We start from the raw sequence: 18,351 nt of genomic DNA on the forward strand, positions 1-18,351 counted from the left end.
CTGATGAGACTACCTCTGCCGTTCTTTTTGATCAGGCAGAAGAATATACGAGAATATATGAGAATCAAAGAGGCACAAATAAAGAGAAAGACTAACAATATACACATAAAAAATAATAGGATCATACCAGCATGCGTTCAGAAAAGAAAGATCAACAATAGAAGTTATTCATGTAATAAAACATCTATTGTTTGCTTTCAAACAAGCGTTTAACTAATAAGATGGTTATATCAGGTAAAAGAAAACATAAGGAAATCGGGGATAAGAAATATATCAGGGATTGCAAAACAAAATTCAAAATGGGCTTATCTTGATAGCTTGTACGCTGTCGAATCTTAATCTAACCATTTTAAAGAATGTAATTTCGTAAACCAACTTAAACGTAATTAATGCAATATTAATGCACAAAATGCAATTAGTATAATGTTGTAATAATTGACACAGCGTCATTGCAGCGATTTCCATTCCCTAATTGCATTTTTCTACAAATTGTCATTGTTTCTTAAAATAAAGTCTTCGTACAATTATTAAAAAACGATTTTGATGACGAAATTAAATAATTATTTTGTTTTTAATGAATAAAACCAAATTCCCACTATTTGTTTGATGTAGTCTCAGAAAAACCAGACATACCTTAAGACAGAAGGATGAAAGATGGACTAAGATGATAATACATTGGAGACCGCGGAACCACAATCGAAAAAGGAAAGGCCACAAATGCGATGCTGAGATCACTTTGAAGAAACACGCCAGGTCAAAATAAATGCAAAATGTCCAAGATAGAGAGGCATGAAAGAAGGAAGAGGAGGCCTATGACCAAGGATGGATGTTTAGTGTCTTAGAAAAATAAAGTGAGAAAGACGCCCACGATTCTCCACGAACCAAGAATGAAACACGAAATATTTTTCAAGGAAAAATATTGTCAAACGATGTAGGTATTGTCCTTTTCATGATCATTTTTCAGTGCGTAACAAATTATAGAAAAAAGGGTAAGTCCGTGATAATACACATTTATGACATTTATTCTAACATGACATTTTAGTTAAATCTGACAGTTGTCACATTTTATTTTCAATTTGGAATAAAAACAAATCAAATGTGTTTCTTGCATTTATAAAATGGTATTTTCTTTGATTTGTATAGTCTTATAAATTATACAGATTATATTTGTAATATTATTATCTAATTAAAAAAAATTATTTTTTTATTATGGCGCCATCTATCGACAACTAGAATAACTAGAATAAATGTTATAAAAATGTCACCGACGAAATGTAATCACCGACGTGCCTTTTTTTCCGTCACATACAATTTAATGCGTTAGAAAGAAATCGAAAAACTGTGACGCACTGAAAGATGATCATGAGAAATACTGTACTATTTTACTTTAAGAAGCTTTGCGAAGTAGAGAAAAGAATGCATAACAGAAAAATAAGATTTTGAATATAACAATATTTTATTTACTTGTTTATGTTATTACATTTCTTCATAAAGAAATCATCATTATCATCCAACCCTTTGCGTCCACTGCTAGACATATGCCTCCCTCAATTTTGTCCATTTTGCTCTATTTTGAACACTTTGCATCCAATTTCTTGACATTTTCTTGAGATCGTCAGTCCAACGAGTAGGTGGTCTTCCTCTACTTCTTTTGTCTAATCTCGGCCTCCACTCAAGTAATCTCTTCGTCCACCTCCCATCACTGATTCGGGCGACGTGTCCGGCCCAGTTCCATTTCAGGGTGGCAATTCGGAAAATTACATCGGTAACTCCTGTTCTTCGTCTTAAGTCTTCATTTCTAACTCGGTCACGAAGCGATATACTCAGCATTGACCTTTCCATTTTCCTCTGGGTTATTTGCAGCATTTTAGAAGTTGTAGCTGTCAATGTCAAAGTTTCGGCACCATAAGTCACTACAGGCAACACACATTGGTCAAATGTTTTACGTTTTAAAGAAATTGGTATATCGCTTTTAAAGATGTCTTTGAGTTTTCCGTAAGCTGCCCATGCTAGGTTTATTCTTCTTCGTAGTTCGCATTTTTGGTTGTCTCTTATAATCTTTATTTCGTGTCCAAGGTATATGTATTTTTCCACTAGCTCTACTTCGTTGTCTCCAATATTGATATTTTCGCTAGGTACTAGGTTTGTCATGAATTTTGTTTTGGATATGTTTATTTTAAGACCTACACTAGTACACACTAACTGAAGTTCATGTAGCATTGTACATATCTCCTTGAGGTTGTCAGAGAATAAAACTATGTCGTCTGCAAATTTCAAATTTGTTAATCTTCTACCGTCAATATTTAGGCCTCGCTCTTCTCAGTTAAGTTTTTTACAAGCATATTCTAGTATCGCGATAAACAGCTTAAGCGATAAGGTATCGCCATGTCGGACTCCTCTGCCGATTGGGATATGGTCCGTGTTTTTATGTAGTTTCACCGACATAGTTGCGTTCTTGTATGTATTTCATATCATAAATAAAGAAAGATAAATAAAAAAGCGAAAAGACTCGGTGATTCTCTACAGACTGAAAGAAAAATGTACGGTGACGATTGGTTTGCATTAAGACACTTCACTGAAGCCCTACCTGTTTAATCTTATTACAGATGTACTAACACAGAAGGTAAAGGAGCAGCTTGGACAATGCTCTTTGCTCATGATACCGTATTAGTAGAGGAGAACAAAGAAATGTTGGAAGAGAAGGGCTATTGAATAGGAAAAACTTAAGGTTAGCAGTGGTGCACTTCTGGATAGACACGGGATTACTATAACACAGACCGACGAGAAAGTACAACGCTGGGCAGAATACATAGATGAACTGTTCGATGATTAAAGAGGGTACCTGGAACACATAGAACTTACTTCAGAAGAAATAGGTCCAGATGTCACAAAAGAAGAAATAGCACATGCATTAAAAACAATGAAGAACGGAAAAAGCCCTGGGCCTGAGATGCTTCCTATCGAATTAATAAAAATTATAGGTGAACAGCACATTGATGTTCTAGTTATACTTTTGAACCAAATTTATAGCTCAGGCGTATTACCTAAAGAATGGTTAACGTCGATCTTTGTTTGTCTCCCCAAAAAGAAAAACGTAAGAGAATGCGCCGATTACCGTACCATCAGCTTGATGTCCCATGTGCTGAAATTGCTACTGAAAGTCATCCATAACCGAATCTATCATAAACTGGACATAGATATAAATGATACACAATTTGGGTTTAGCAAAGGCCTAGGAAGGCGTGAAGCTCTTTTTTTTCTTAATATCCTAATACAAAGGTACCTAGACGTCAATCAAGATATATATGTATGTTATATTAACTATAATAAAGCTTTCGATAAAGTACGACATGAACAATTAATGAATGTCCTGAAATTAAAGAAGATAGACTACAATGACCTCAAGATCATATCTAATTTATACTATAAGCAGCGAGCAAAAGTACATGTTAATGAACAGTTGTCAGAGGAAATTGAAATTAGACGTGAGGCGAGACAGGGATGCGTATTGTCGCCAGTTCTCTTTAATGCCTACTCGGAAGAGATCCTAAAACAAGCTCTTGAGGGTGAAACAGCTGAAATAAAGGTGAACGGAGTTCTCATTAACAACATTAGATACGCGGATGACACTTTCGTCTTAGCCGATAATATTGAAGATCTTCAGAGACTAGTTAACAGAATAGCGACATATAGCCAAGAATACGGTCTAACAATGAACGCGAATGAGCCGGATACTCTGTGATCGAAAATCGGGGAAGGTCTGAAAGGAAAGATATACAAGAGTGTGGCGAGGCTTGAATTGGTGTAGTGTGGCCTATAAAGAAGATTCAGGAACAGAAGATGGGGCTAGCTGAAATGAAAATGTGACGGTCGATGCTGGGTAAGATTAGAAGTAAAGGGACATGATCAGGGACAACTTGATTAGGGAAAGAGGCTATAGCCTTAAAAAGATTAAAAAAAAACTAGAACGGTTTGGCCACGTTAGACGTAGAAATTAAAACTATATTGGTGCAGGATAGTGCTGTTAGAAGGGGATAGAAGGAGAGGTAGAGGAAAACCAAGGAAAAGATAGAAGGACTGTGTATCAGAGGAGTTGAGAGAGAAAGGTGTAGGTAAAGAAGACAGAATGGACAGAAAAAGTGGGGAAGAAGAGTAAGAAAGAGCGACCCCTGAAAAGGGAAAAGCTGATGAAGAAGACCAGAAGACCAATAAATTGGATGTTAGTCCAAAGAAATAAGATTTTTTGAGTAGTATGGACATCTATATTAATAACCTTTATGTTTCCTGCAGCCGATTTTGATAATATACATAGTTATAAACAAATGAGGATCAAAAATCGGTAAATTTTCGCTTTTTTCGACTATTAATAAAAAGTTAAGCATTTTAAACAAATTTGAGAGTGAGAAACTCATAAATCGTATAAAAAATTTCAATATGGCGTTCGCTGAATATGTCTATCCTTATTGGTTGCTTAGAAAATTGCAAAATAAATCATAAATTTTGAGTTTTTATAAATATTCATATTCATAACTAGTGTGACCAACTAGCCCGAAAAATCCGGGACATGGCCCGAATTACGAAGTCGTGTCCCGGCGTCCCGGACAAGGCTTCCGGGTCATCCGAATTTTCAACGGTTTAGTAAAATTCTATTTTCAAATTTTGAACACGTTATTCTTTTAAGAATTCACATCAAACTGAATTGGTGGGACGAAAAAAAGTCGACAATTTCTAATAGTCGACCTAAACTATCTGTCTAGTGTAAAATGTAAAACTAATACCACATCAAAAACGCATGCATTTTATTTCGTTGTATTATAGTTCTACGAAAACTCAAACTCTGGGTTTTTTCCGTTTCTGTATTTTAATTATCGTCTTCTGAAAAGACGATTTAAAAACATGACAATGTAATTATGATAATTATATTTTTATATTAACCTAAGGTTCTATTTACATTGAAGTCCAACATCAGTTGATTTTCAAATTTTTCCTTCTTTGAGAACGCTTTCCGGATTGGAATCCGAAACGTCAAAAACTAACAAAAGTGTGATTATCATTACAACCCACCCTATAAAAAAATTTTTTCAACAAAAAAATGATAAATGTTCAATAAAATGATTAAAGTTCTATATTTAAAAAAAATGGCCCGATTTTCATGGGAATGTCCCGGATTTTAGGTATTTTTTTTAGCCTTGTCCCGAATTCGACTGAATTGGAGTTGGTCACACTATTCATAACTTATGTAAAAATTAACTTAAAACCTTCTTATTACACGGAATGCTGAGATTTCTGATGCTTAAATCATACCCTAAATTTCAAAGCAATTGGTCAAATAGTTTAAAAGTTGTTTAATTTGTTTATTCCAAATTCATTTTTTTTGCAACACTATAAGTCAGAAAATTATAAGGTTACAGTAATACTTCGGACATTTTATGAAAGAAGAGCATGTATACTATTAACTTAATTAAAAAAATGACAAAAAGTAATTTTAAACAGTGTAGAATTATTTTGCAAAAACATGTCGATTTTTTGCTTACTTATAAACAATTAGAATAACTTTTTAACCGTTACCCGTAGAAAAATTATTTTTTCATATTTAAAAGACTGAATTTTTATACACATTTAGAAAGAAACACAATTGTCCTAGGACAATTAGGGACGAAGTTACCCCCCCCCCCTTTTTAATTCACATGTTCTTTGGGATAAACAAATTCAATTAATTTGGGATAAACAAATTAAATCACTTTTAAACCATTTTACCAATTGCTTTGAAATTTAGGGTATAATTTAAGCACTATAAGTCTCAGCATTCCGTGTAATAAGAAGATTCTATGTTAATTTTTACATAAGTTATAAATATTTATAAAAACTCAAAATTTATGATTTATTTTGCAATTTTCTAAGCAACCAATAAGGATAGACATATTCAGCGAACGCCATATTGAAATTTTTTATACGATTTATGAGTTTTTTACTCTCAAATTTATTTAAAATGCTTAACTTTTTGGTAATAGACGAAAAAAGCGAAAATTTACCGTTTTTTCATCTTCATTTGTTTATATAATGAGAAAAGCACTCGACAAATGGAATGGCGGTATTTCTATCGCAGGAAAGAAGATCTCAAATCTCAGATATGCAGATGATACAGCATTAATAACTGCATCCGAAGAAGAAATGTCCAGCCTGCTGCAGCTAGTGGAAGCCGAAAGCAATAGATGTGGTCTCAAGATCAATAAACAAAAGACAAAAATTATAATAGTAGATTTTTCAAATTCACTTCAGACAACAGGAGCCTTGGACCAGTTTGAAGTGGTTAACGAGTTCAATTATCTAGGATCCTACATCAGTAATACAGGATTTTGTGAAACAGAAATACGTAGGAGAATAGGCATGGCCAAAAACGCTATGAGTCGATTATCGAAAATCTGGAAAGATTGCTCCTTGTGGAAGAACACCAAAATAAGATTAGTACGTGCTTTAATTTTTCCCATATTTAATTACGGATCCGAAACATGGACAATGGAATCGGACGAGAGAAAATGGATTGATGCCTTTGAAATGTGGTGCTGGAGAAGAATGCTTTAGAACTCATGGGCGGAACACATAACAAATCACTCAATCCTCCAAGAGCTTAATATTCAGACTGGACTTTCTTCTATTTGCCTCTCCACCGTCTTAAAATTTTTCGGCCATATTGCAAGAAGAAGTGATGATAATCTTGAGAGACTTATAATTTCGGGAAACGTTGAAGGGCGCAGAAGTAGAGGTCGCTCACCTACTCGATGGACGGATCAAGTACAGAAAGCCAGTGGAAAAACATTCTCTGAATCCATGAGGGAAGCTCAGGACAGAAGCCGATGGAAAGAGATAGTTGCTCGTTTTATAGGGAATCACGACAATCAGCAATGAGGAAACGACTGAGGAGGAGGATATCATCAAAATCGGCTGCAGGAAACATATAGGTTATTATTATAGACGTCCATACTACTCAAAAAATTTGATTTCGGCCTGGAGGGGGTTGTGCCACTAACAGGATATTTTTTCCCTTATTTCTCTGAACTATTTTGAGCATCAATCTATCGATCAAATTTAACAGATTTTACAAAAAAAATTAATTTAGTTCCACGTGATGTTATGAGAGTAGGTGGGCTCGAAGTACATCAGGTTTTTAGCTATATCTATTTAGAGCAGTGGTTCCCAACGGGGGCGGTACCGCCCACCTGTGGGCGTTGAAGAGAGATAAGGGGGCTTTTTGGGTCCAAGGAAAATTTGGGGGGCGTTGAGGAACAGCTGCCGCCCCCCTAAAGTAACTCATTGCTTCTTTGCTTCTAACAACTTTGCTTTTCGCTTCTCACACAGAAATAGAGAAGGTGAATCCGAAAATATAAACGAAATGCACAAAATGCATTTTGGTTATGCACCGTGCAATTTTTTATTTATCACTCAGTCCAACACTGCAACAATTTCGACGTTGCAGTCGAACGTTTCAGTTTGGTTAGTATAATTCCACTTCCAGTAGAACCTTTCTGCTTTAAGTGAATTTTGGCTCCTCCTTCGCGCAGCGGCATGGTCAGGCATAACTTAATCATTCGAGATTGTTTCGCTAAAGCAGGGTGGTGAATTTTCTGTGTGTTATTTGCAGAAAGTTGCAGTGAATTTATTAGAAATATATTTTATTGTAATACATATTTGTCACAAAGGTAAGTATCTACGTGGCATTTATATCACTTACTATAATTCTTTATTATTTTTCCCTATCGTAATTTACGAGGTATTTGTAAAAATGTAATAAATCTAAATTTGTTTCCTTATATGTATAGTTATTGTAAAATATTCAAAAAGTACCAACTTGCACAAACTGGATCAAAGTAAAAAGTTAATTAGGACCTACCTACACTGAGAGAAGAATTGGGGAAAAAATACAAAAAATGTTAATAAAATTTACTATACTGAATAGCAATCTGATCATAGACTGCCAAAAATAAACTATTTACTGAATATAAAGTTATTTTTATAATATGTGTACAGTATGGTAATTTTTAATAAGTTGTTTTGTAATTTTTCCTCAAATTCTTCTCTCAGTGTATATTTATTTACTTGTGGCATGTTTTAAATTTCTCGACTACTTGCTTGGATATTCCGCCACTCTGAAATATTGATTTTGCTAACTAAAAAAATATTTAAAAGTTTATTATTTAAAATTATCAAAGCGGTGGCTACAGCATATTTATTTTTACAGATATACCTACAGTATGTCCGATCCAAAGAAAAAGTGCAGACAATACAATGTCGAATATTTGAAGTATGGTTTTATTCAGTCGCCTTCTAATAAGGCATTACCAATGTGTTTAATTTGCCAGAGAGTTTTCTCAAATGAAGCCATGAAACCTTCACGATTACAAGAACATTTGACCAAAATACATCCCGACAGAAAAGACAGAAATTTATCATATTTTGAAATGCTCAAAAAACAACATTTCAAACGTCCAACTTTAGCTAGTATCTTTTCAGCAGCATCAAAGCAAGACGATGATGGGCTACGTGCTTCTTATAACATTTCCTTACTTATAACATTTTCTTATAACATTTCCTTAGCTAAATCAGGAAAACCCCATACTATTGGCGAAGAATTAATACTGCCAGCTGTAAGTGAAGTTTTGCGGACTGTACTGCACCAGCCGGCATCTGATATTATTAAAAAAATTCCATTAAGCAATAATACGGTACAGAGACGAATTGACGAAATGTCTGAGGATGTGGAGCGTTCTCTAACTGATTATTTAAAGACTACTGAGTTTTCTTTACAGCTTGATGAATCAACTCTGCCAAACAATGAGTCTTTACTTCTTGCGTACGTTCGCTTCATAAAAAAAGAAAAAATTTGTCAAGAACTGTTATTTGTAAGAACACTGGAAACAGATACTAAAGGCAAATCGATATTTGATGTTCTGGAACACTATTTTACAGATAAAGGTATACCTCTAGAAAATGTCATAACTGTTGCTACAGATGGTGCTCCGACAATGGTTGGACGACACCGCGGACTGATAGCATATTTGAAAAAAGCGGTACCAAATATACTCGCCGTGCATTGTGTAATTCACAGACAGCATTTAGTTGCAAAAAATCTTAGTGATCGCCTTCATTGTTCACTACAATATGTAATTACTGCAATTAACAAGATCAGAAGCAGTGCTCTCAATGATAGATTGTTTATTGTTTAGAAAACTGTGTGATGAAAACGACGAGAATTTTAATCGTTTATTGTTGCACACAGAAGTTCGATGGCTTTCGAAGGGTACCTGTCTAAAAAGATTTTATGATCTCTTTATTTAGAGTTTTAGAGTTTTTTGAAAGCAAAGATGATTCTTTGAGAGACAATAATTTATTAAAATTTAAGAGCGATATTGCTTATTTAACTGATTTATACGATAAATTTAATGAAACAAACCTACAGCTACAAGGTGATAATTTGAATTTGATCAAAGCAAAAGGAACTATTTCCTCGTTCGTGTCAAAACTTAATTTGTATAGGCAAAATTTGGGTCGGAGACAATTTCATCAGTTTCAAAATCTTTCCTCTGTGGAGACAAATGATGAAGACATTCTGGTATATTGCCAGCACTTGGAAGCACTTCAAGAAGATTTTAGGAATAGATTTCAGGATATCCTTGGTCTGATTATTCCAGATTGGGTGCTAGAACCGTTCTCAAGTTTAGAAACAGCAGAATTATCACTACAGGAGGAATTGATAGAATTGTCAACAAATGAAGAGTTAAAAGTGAAATTTAAAAATGGATATCAAGAATTTTGGCTGCAATGTCAAATTTCAGTATTATATCCAGCTTTATGGGCTGCATCAAAGAAGTTTTTCATTGCCTTTCCTTCATCGTATTTAGCCGAAAGAGGATTTAGCATAGTCAGCAATTTATTAACAAAGAAGAGAAATAGACTGTCCATAGTGGAGCGCGGTGATTTAAGATTGCTGATGACAAGTATGGAACCAAATATTGACAGATTACTATCATTACATCAAGCTTAGCCTTCTTATTAAAAATGTTATATTATTATTATATTGTTTTTTATGATATGTATTTAAGTTAAAGTTTGATCAATACATGAATACTGTATTTTTGAATAAAACATTTTTTTTTTAAATTTGTTGTTGCTTGGATTAGTTAAGGGGCCGTCGAATCATATTTAAGGTAGCCTTTGACACAAAAAAGGTAAAACAATTGTGAATGAAAGTGCGTTACTAATTTTAAGAATGGAAGAGTTTTTTAAGGGGGGCGTTAAGTATTTTGTTTTTGGAAAAATGGGCGGTAGGCCGAAAAAGGTTGGGAACCACTGATTTAGAGCATGAAATTAGAATAGGAAAAGACACTCAAACTTGTGAGATCGAGCGTCGTATAGACTTGAGATAGGCAGCATTTGACAAGATGTGACATATTCTAAAAGGAACGCTACCGATTTGCTTGAAGAAAAAAGTTTACAACCAATGCATACTGCCGGTAATAACATATGGTTCCGAAACTATAACGTTGACTAAACATTCTGCAAATAAATTGAGAATAAGCCAAAGAAAAATGAAAAGAGCAATGTTGGGATTAACAAGAAGAGATATGGTACCAAATAGGATAGTAAGAGAGAGGACCAAAGTGACAGATGTCATAGAAAAAATTGCACAAGCTAAATAGAGATGGGCCGGACTGTAGTACGTTTAAATGATAATAGGTGGACCAAAAGACTTATAGAATGGAGACCTAGAGAAGATAAAAGATACCGAGGCAGACCACCAAAAAGATGGATGGATGACTTGATAAAAACAGTGGGAAATTGGATACAGAAGAGACAATATAGAGAACAATGGAAGAATATGAAGGAGACCTATATCCAACAGTGGATGCAAGAGATTGAGGAATGATGATGATGACACAGAAAATATACAAATCCGTCCTGTGCGATAATAGTTATTTATGAAACAGTTCGTGAAATATGCTTTTTGCGAATGCACGCGATTTTTAGAGCACGAGCGACAGCGGGGCGAGTGCTATACATCGCGTAAGTTCGCAAAAAGTACTTCACGCACAGTTTCATACACTATTTTATCTACGATAAACAAATAAAAAATTGTAACTCTTCGTCACTGGAATTCATTTTTATTCTATAATTGTTAGAACTTTGACATTTAAAAATTCTAACTTCTTTCAAACCACAAAACTGTCAAAACTTTTGTTGTAATTTATTGCTCACATGTTATTACCATGACAACGCGAAAGTTAAGGATATTTGATTATATGAAAGTGTGCCAAAAACAGTGTGAAAAAGTTAATCCCATTTAAAATACATTGTTACTTCACGCACACTTTAAATTCTTCACGCACTGCTATCTATAATGACAGTTTTCACAAACTAAAAACATACATAATATGAGATGGAGTAGATAAACAATAATATAAGTTGATTTTATTTTTGTAATAACTATTTTCAACTCAAGCCGTCCCTGCAAGTCACCTAAAAATTACGGACAATGCCGCATTTATTTCGTAATTATGGTTAATTTCTGAGATATTTGATAATAAATAGAAACTTGTAGAATGTCCATTTCCGGTGCAAGTTAATACTAGCTCTGTATTAGGTACTAATGCATCACCAGTACTTTTGGTAGTACCACAGGTTCGATAAATTTGGTTGTTAATGAATTAAAGTAGACGAAAAAGTTCAGATATAAACACAAATATGACAATACCTTATGAAACGACAAAAAATGTCGTTTCTTTATTGTTTGTATAATTTGGTGATGACTTTGTGCTAGGAACAGTTAGTAGCTATACCTAGAAAATGCTTGTTACGCACATTGTTCAATCTGTATTAGGTACTGCCAACCAATGTGTACTGCCTGTATTGACATATGGAGCGCAAAGATGGACACTGACAAGAAATGACATGGATAGGGTATTACAAAAACACATAGGGCCATGGAGAGAAAAATGCTACAAGTAAATCTGAAGGATAAGAAAAACGAGTGGATAAGAAAAATCACTAAGGTCAAAGATGTAAACGAAAAAATAGCAGAACTGTAACAAGAATATAAGAACTTCTGTTGGGGTGGAAGTAAAGGGAAAGATAAACTCCAACAGAAGTAAGGAACAAGAAAATAACTAGATGTAACTAATAGTGGAAAAATGAGAAAGAAAATAGCTTCTCGTTGGAGAAGCCGAAGTAACTAAAATACTGAGGATGGATAGAAAATACTACTTTTTAGTAGTATTAGTATGGGGGGGATAATGATAAGATGATGAAGTTGAGGAAAGGGGTATTAAAAGGGATAGAAGTAGAAGTATGAAGAGACAGATGTACTGAATGGAGTTAGGCTAGCTAGATATGCAAGTGAACGACAATTTGACGCTGGTTCCAAATGGATGAGTATAGCCCAGGACAGAGGATCCAGAAGAGAAAAAGGGGTGGCCTACGTTCAAGAATGGGCGAAATAGGCTATAGATATATAGATAGATTAGGTACTAATGCACCATCAGTACTTTTGGCAGTACCGCAGATTTGATAGATTTGGTTATTAATGAATTAAATTATTATAAGAAAAAGTTCAGATATAAAAGCAAATATGACAATACCTTATTAAACAACCAAAAATTCGGTACTGACTTTGAGATAGGAAAATATGTCTAGAAAATATATCTGTTACGGACAATTTTCAAAAAAATGTCAATCTTTTGTTGTTAGCGGCCAAACAACAAAATACAACCAAAAGCTTAAAAATTATTGTTTATTGCAAATAATAACAAAAAGACAGGTCAAATTTATTCTAATAGTAAAAAACGCACCTGTTATCGATAGGACATAAAGCGGCATAGTAAATTATGACCTTTTTTTGTAGTGTACAGAAAAATAACTGTATTTTAGAGCATTTTTGTGGATATCGACCTTTTATTTTACAGGAGCCGATTAGACAGTTCGATAGAAACTAACTACCTCATTAATTTTTCATAATTTGATAGTATTCGAAGAAGGAACCGCTCGATATACTTGATTCCTGGTGAGTGGTAAGTTCCTGTATATAATATATGATATAGATCCAGAGAGACAGGTAGCTAATGACAGGATTTTGTACCTGTGCAGGTGAAAATGACAGAACATGAAGTGGGAGTAAAGTTGATTAGGATATTTGCTCTCTACCTATTCAATGAAGTCAATCAATAGTGGGAGAGCAACGCAACGCACGTATATGCGCTTATACCTTTATCTTTTGTGTTTCACACATTTAATGATTCTATCGAACTATTTATACAAAGAATATTGATATATTTGAGGATATTAGTAGATATAGAACGAGATTTGAATGTAGGGCAGTGTATTTTGAAAAATATTCGTTTTTGAAAGTGCAGCGGTCGATGCATTTTTTGTTTTCTGGAAGCGCTCTTTGTTGAGCGATTTTTTGAATGAAGCGATGAAGGAAATTTGAATACAATTTAAAATACATGTTTTGAAGTTCACTTACCTTAGTAAATCATTAAATTCTGGCCTAATTTTGTTAATTCTTCGCACTGCAAATATCAGGTACTCGGGAATTGGTAAATCACGAAAAACTACTCTATTCTATCATTATCACATTTATCACAACATTTACTGAGATATACCTAACAGATTCAAAGAAAAACTATGCCGATAATATAATACAGATGCATTTCTAACGCTCTAACAATCAATTTGTCTAGTTTTGTACACTGACACACCACCAGTTCCTGCACCTTTTTGTATTGGCGCATGTCAAATTTTACCTTTCGGTGAATGTCAGTGCGTGTGCTAGTGAAATTTTTTGCTTTTGCTCGCTGTCGGAACTGTAATGCGCTGCGCGCGCTTCAAATATTGGATTGCTGCGCAGCGGTTAAAAGGGCATAGAGCGGGCGAAATGCAACGGGAGACTGGCGTCTCGGGACAGCGGTTTTAGGGTCCTTATCGCAAGTGTTTATAGCCGACGCTAGCTAGGAGTGAGTGTTGTCGCGCTTATGCACTCACCGGCACAATGAAACCACCCACCTTGTATTTCTTATTTTTATTTCAATATACAGAAATTGTCAATATTGGACCACATTTTATGAAAGATACCGTGAAAACTACTAGGCTAGTCGCAACATAGAGGGTCTCGTGGGCATTCTTAGGTCGCCGTGATTTGGTGGAGGTATTAGGTATAGGTTTTTTGGGTCGCTGAATCCAATGGAAGTGATCTGGAAGCCCAAATGTGGTGTGTTTAATTGTTATTAACAAATTATGGTAAAATTAGGTGTTTTTCAGGAATTATTAGAAGCCCTGTAAATAAATTGATAGTGTTAAGGTCTTCTTTGGTGTATTTTTGGTCGCTGAATCGAATGCGATTAGTCGCGATTACTCAAAATATGTTTTTATTTTGTTCATAACAAAATAATTGTTTATTCGCCGAAAAGCTCGAAATGCGCTATCTACAGCAAGTTTGTAGTCTTTTTCATAGTATTTTAGTCGTGATAGCTTAAACCACGTTCCGACTTGGTTATTAATAAATTATTGCAAAAATAACGGTTTATAGTACGTTCACTCACGGTTTTTGTTCTTAATTTTAAAAAACTACTTGGATTGACATGAAATTTGGCATACACGTAGCTAACATGTCAAACAAAACAAGTGATATTGTGCCGATGTCTGCTTTTACCCTGGGGGTGAGTTTCACCCCATTTTGGAGGTTGAAAAAAGAAACCTTTAAAATAAGTCCGGAAGTGGATAAACTGATTAATTCTAAGCAACTTTTGTTCTATACAGTTTTTGTACTAAGTCAATACTTTTCGAGTTTTTTGGTTTTTTTGTTGAAAAGTGAACAAATATTTCCTCGCAAATAACTCGAAAAGTATTGACTTAGTGAAAAAACTGTGTAGAGCAAAAGTTGCTTAGAATTAATCAGTTTATCCAATTCCGGACTTATTTTAAAGGTTTCTTTTTCACCCCCGAAACGGGGTGAAACGCACCCCCAGGGTAAAAGCTCACATCGGCACAATATGACTTGTTTTGTTTGGCATGTTAGCTACGTGCATGCCAATTTCATGTCATTCCAAGCGGTTTTTTTTTTAAGTTAGAGCAAATACCGTGAGTAAATACGTACTAGAAACCGTTATTTTGGCAATAATTTATTAATAATAAAGTCGGAACGTGGTTTAAGTTATCACGACTAGTGACAATCGATTTGGAGTATAACAATACTATGAAAAAGACTAGAAACTTGCTGTAGATAACGCATTTCGAGCTTTTCGGCGAATAAACAATTATTTTGTTGTTAACAAAATAAGAACACATTTTGAGTAATCGCGACTAGTCGCATTCGATTCAGAGACCAAAAATACATCAGAGAAGATCTTAACACTATAAATTTATTTACAGGGCTTCTAATAATTCCTGAAATACACCTAATTTTGCCATGCAAGGTAAAATAATGGGATAAATAAGTGTGTGCCGGCTTAAAAACCTACGCCAATGGTTTGGGAAAACTAGCACTGAACTATTTCGTGCGGCTGTAAATAAGATAATGATTGTTAATATGCTGGGCAACATGAGAATCAACGATCGACAAGAGGTTCTCGGCACCTTAAGGAGAAGATGAAACATTTCAAACATTTTTGGATTTTTGCTAAGCATCTCTTATTGTTGAACGATTTTTGTTTCATACATATTGTTTTCTTTTCCTCAAAGATAGTTGTCACCGAATCTTTCCTAAAATGTGGTCCAAGAGTGTAGGGAAGTGCATATAGATTTTCACTTCGGAAAAAATCAAACAAGATAGAACTTTTTGTAATTTCATTAAGAAATGTTTAATAAACAACATATCAAAAAGTTCTACTCGAGAAGTGGGTGCTTCATTTTTTATTAAACAAACGAACTACGAAGTTTGATGTTTTTTTTTAAATAATTCCGAAATTATAAATTTTAGAACAAAACTGACTTGACCATTGAAAAATTCAGAAAATTTTACAAAAAAACCTTATATAAAGAATTTTCTAAAATTAAATATGTATCTTCTATAATTTTTTATTTATAACGCTAAAGTCACCTTTCTCACAAACATTGGCGCACTGTAAACTAGCGTACTGCGAAGTGCGCGGTTGAGTTATTTTAATGTAATTCTTTAACTAATGGATCAAATGAAATTTTACAAATTGAACCTAAAAGAAGAATAATTAAGCTATCTTATGGTTATAATAAAAAGAAATAAAATGTATGGGCATAAGTACGGTGGGGGCGGAAAGTGAGCCTTACATGAATTTTGTTTAAAAATGATTTAAAAATGTGTAACTAATACAATTTTTCTTATAAAACCCTCAATTTTGCACAACTTACCTTTCAAGTATCGTACTAAATTATTTTTCATTCAAAAAAAATCTCAAAAATTTAATTCGCATGATATGACGTCTTAAAAAATGTAATTTTTGAAATATTCGTAGTTTTATAGAATTACCACCACTTTAAGATGGTATTACTCAAGTTTGAACATATTACAGTTTGATGGATTCGACCGTTACTTGATGGAAGTTCATTTTATCTAACAATAAAAAACTGAAAACGTTTGTTTTCTATACTTCCACAAAATTTATTATATCTAAGTGACTACAGCTGAGAAAGGCACTCCGCCGAAACAGCTGTAGTCACTTAGATATAATAAATTTTGTGGAAGTATAGAAAACAAACGTTTTCAGTTTTTTATTGTTAGATATTACAGTTTTATAAGTGCTTTTTTAAAGCTTCGGATGTAATCTTTAAAATGCACTAAATTATTTTACTTTAAAAAGTAAAAGTTCGTAAAAGTGATAATAAAATAGTTATCATAATTGTAATAAAATGATGATGAGTATCCGTAATTTGAGAAAAAATTGAAAAAAAAAAATTTGATTGGAATAATGCAATTGTATATTTAAACATAGTTTTTAATTTCAAACAACTTTTCATAATAGCATTTTTTGATATTCTGAAATATAAAGATACTTTACTCTTTAACGAAATTCATATTTTTGACATAACTCGTATAAAATTGATAAAATTTGATATCTGATGGTTGAGTTTTATATTTTTTAATATCCAGAGCATTTTACGAGGAATAGCTTTTTCTTGTAAAATTGATAATAAAAAAGTTTTCCATGTGATTCCTAGCTACGCAGACATACTGTATAAGAGCTTCTGTATAAGAATTTTCAAATTGCAATGCCATATTCGGATTCAGTATAATCAAAAACAAAATAGAAACTTTTCGATCAAAGTAAAATGATGAATTTAACGATGTCTTTAAAATTATTAATACAAAACAATTGTTATTGTTTAAACAATTAATAAACGATTAGCGGCCAAATCCGCAAGTAGAACTTTTTACTTTAATATGTGTAAGTATAAACTAACAAAAAAAGTTTTAGAAAAATATAAGCTTGTTTGAAATTTTCCGAAACAATGCATGTTTTCGTTCTAATTGCACTCTCCTACCCCTAGTGACAATCTCTGCAAATTGAAAGAAATACAAGGTAGGCGGTTAATTTTATTCGTGCCGCGTACAGCTAGGAACTGGTATCGGCTATAACCGCTTGTAGTCAGGACCCCAAAAATAAAACGAGCTGTCCCGAGATGAAAGTCAACGGGAGCGGGAGAATCGTGGGAACAAGTGAAATTGGAAATGCGTGTATGATGGCTCTGGAGCGGGAGCGGGAGCGGGGAACACGATAATGTATTTGCCGGAAGCGCTCTGCAAATTGTACTAATCTTCCATGAAGAGGGCGCTTTCTAATTAGTCAAAATTGGGGCTTTTATTTAATTTTTCAGTTCTCGTATTGATTGATGATTCGGGATTCGGTATTACATGTGTGGGTGAATGAGATATAGATATACAATATACATGTACATCAGATATATCTTATAAAGCTACAAGATCAGAAGGGGTAGTTGGAGCTTTATTAAGTGAGAGTGTATAAAGATTATTTTGGTTTATTCTGTCAAGTTCGATTATTTAGGAATTTAGTAAAGATTATCATCATCATCATTCTCATTTATCAAAGCTCTAAGCTCCTGATGATAAATGAAACAAGTGGCCAATCAGAGTGGATCATCAGCATAATTGCAACTCTTCGTGAGTCCACTGCGTTTACTATTGCCTTCCATGTTTGTCGGTCCTGTGCCACAAATTAATGTTGTCCTACTCCCATTCTCTCCAGATCTTCTTTGTCTGCATCTTTCCACCTTTTTCTAGGCCGTCCTACAGACCTTCTTCCATCCGGTTTTCATCCCAAAACACATTGCAGTTTTGCTTTTTTCCCAACAAGCTGTTTCAGCTCCAGTGGC

The 18,351-nt window shown here is 34.0% G+C and overlaps 1 protein-coding gene across 1 annotated transcript in view; it reads right to left on the bottom strand.

The window, feature by feature from the left end:
• Positions 1-13,783, bottom strand: part of LOC114331693 (zinc finger protein chinmo) — a 285,780-nt gene extending 271,997 nt beyond the window's left edge. The window contains exon 1 of the mRNA XM_050660928.1: positions 13,514-13,783. The gene's annotated coding sequence lies outside the window, so the exon portion shown is untranslated. The remainder of the gene's footprint in view (positions 1-13,513) is intronic.
• Between the last annotated feature and the right edge of the window lie 4,568 nt (positions 13,784-18,351).

The sequence above is a fragment of the Diabrotica virgifera genome, chromosome 9 (genome assembly GCF_917563875.1).
Source record: "Diabrotica virgifera virgifera chromosome 9, PGI_DIABVI_V3a".
NCBI lineage: Eukaryota > Metazoa > Arthropoda > Insecta > Coleoptera > Chrysomelidae > Diabrotica > Diabrotica virgifera.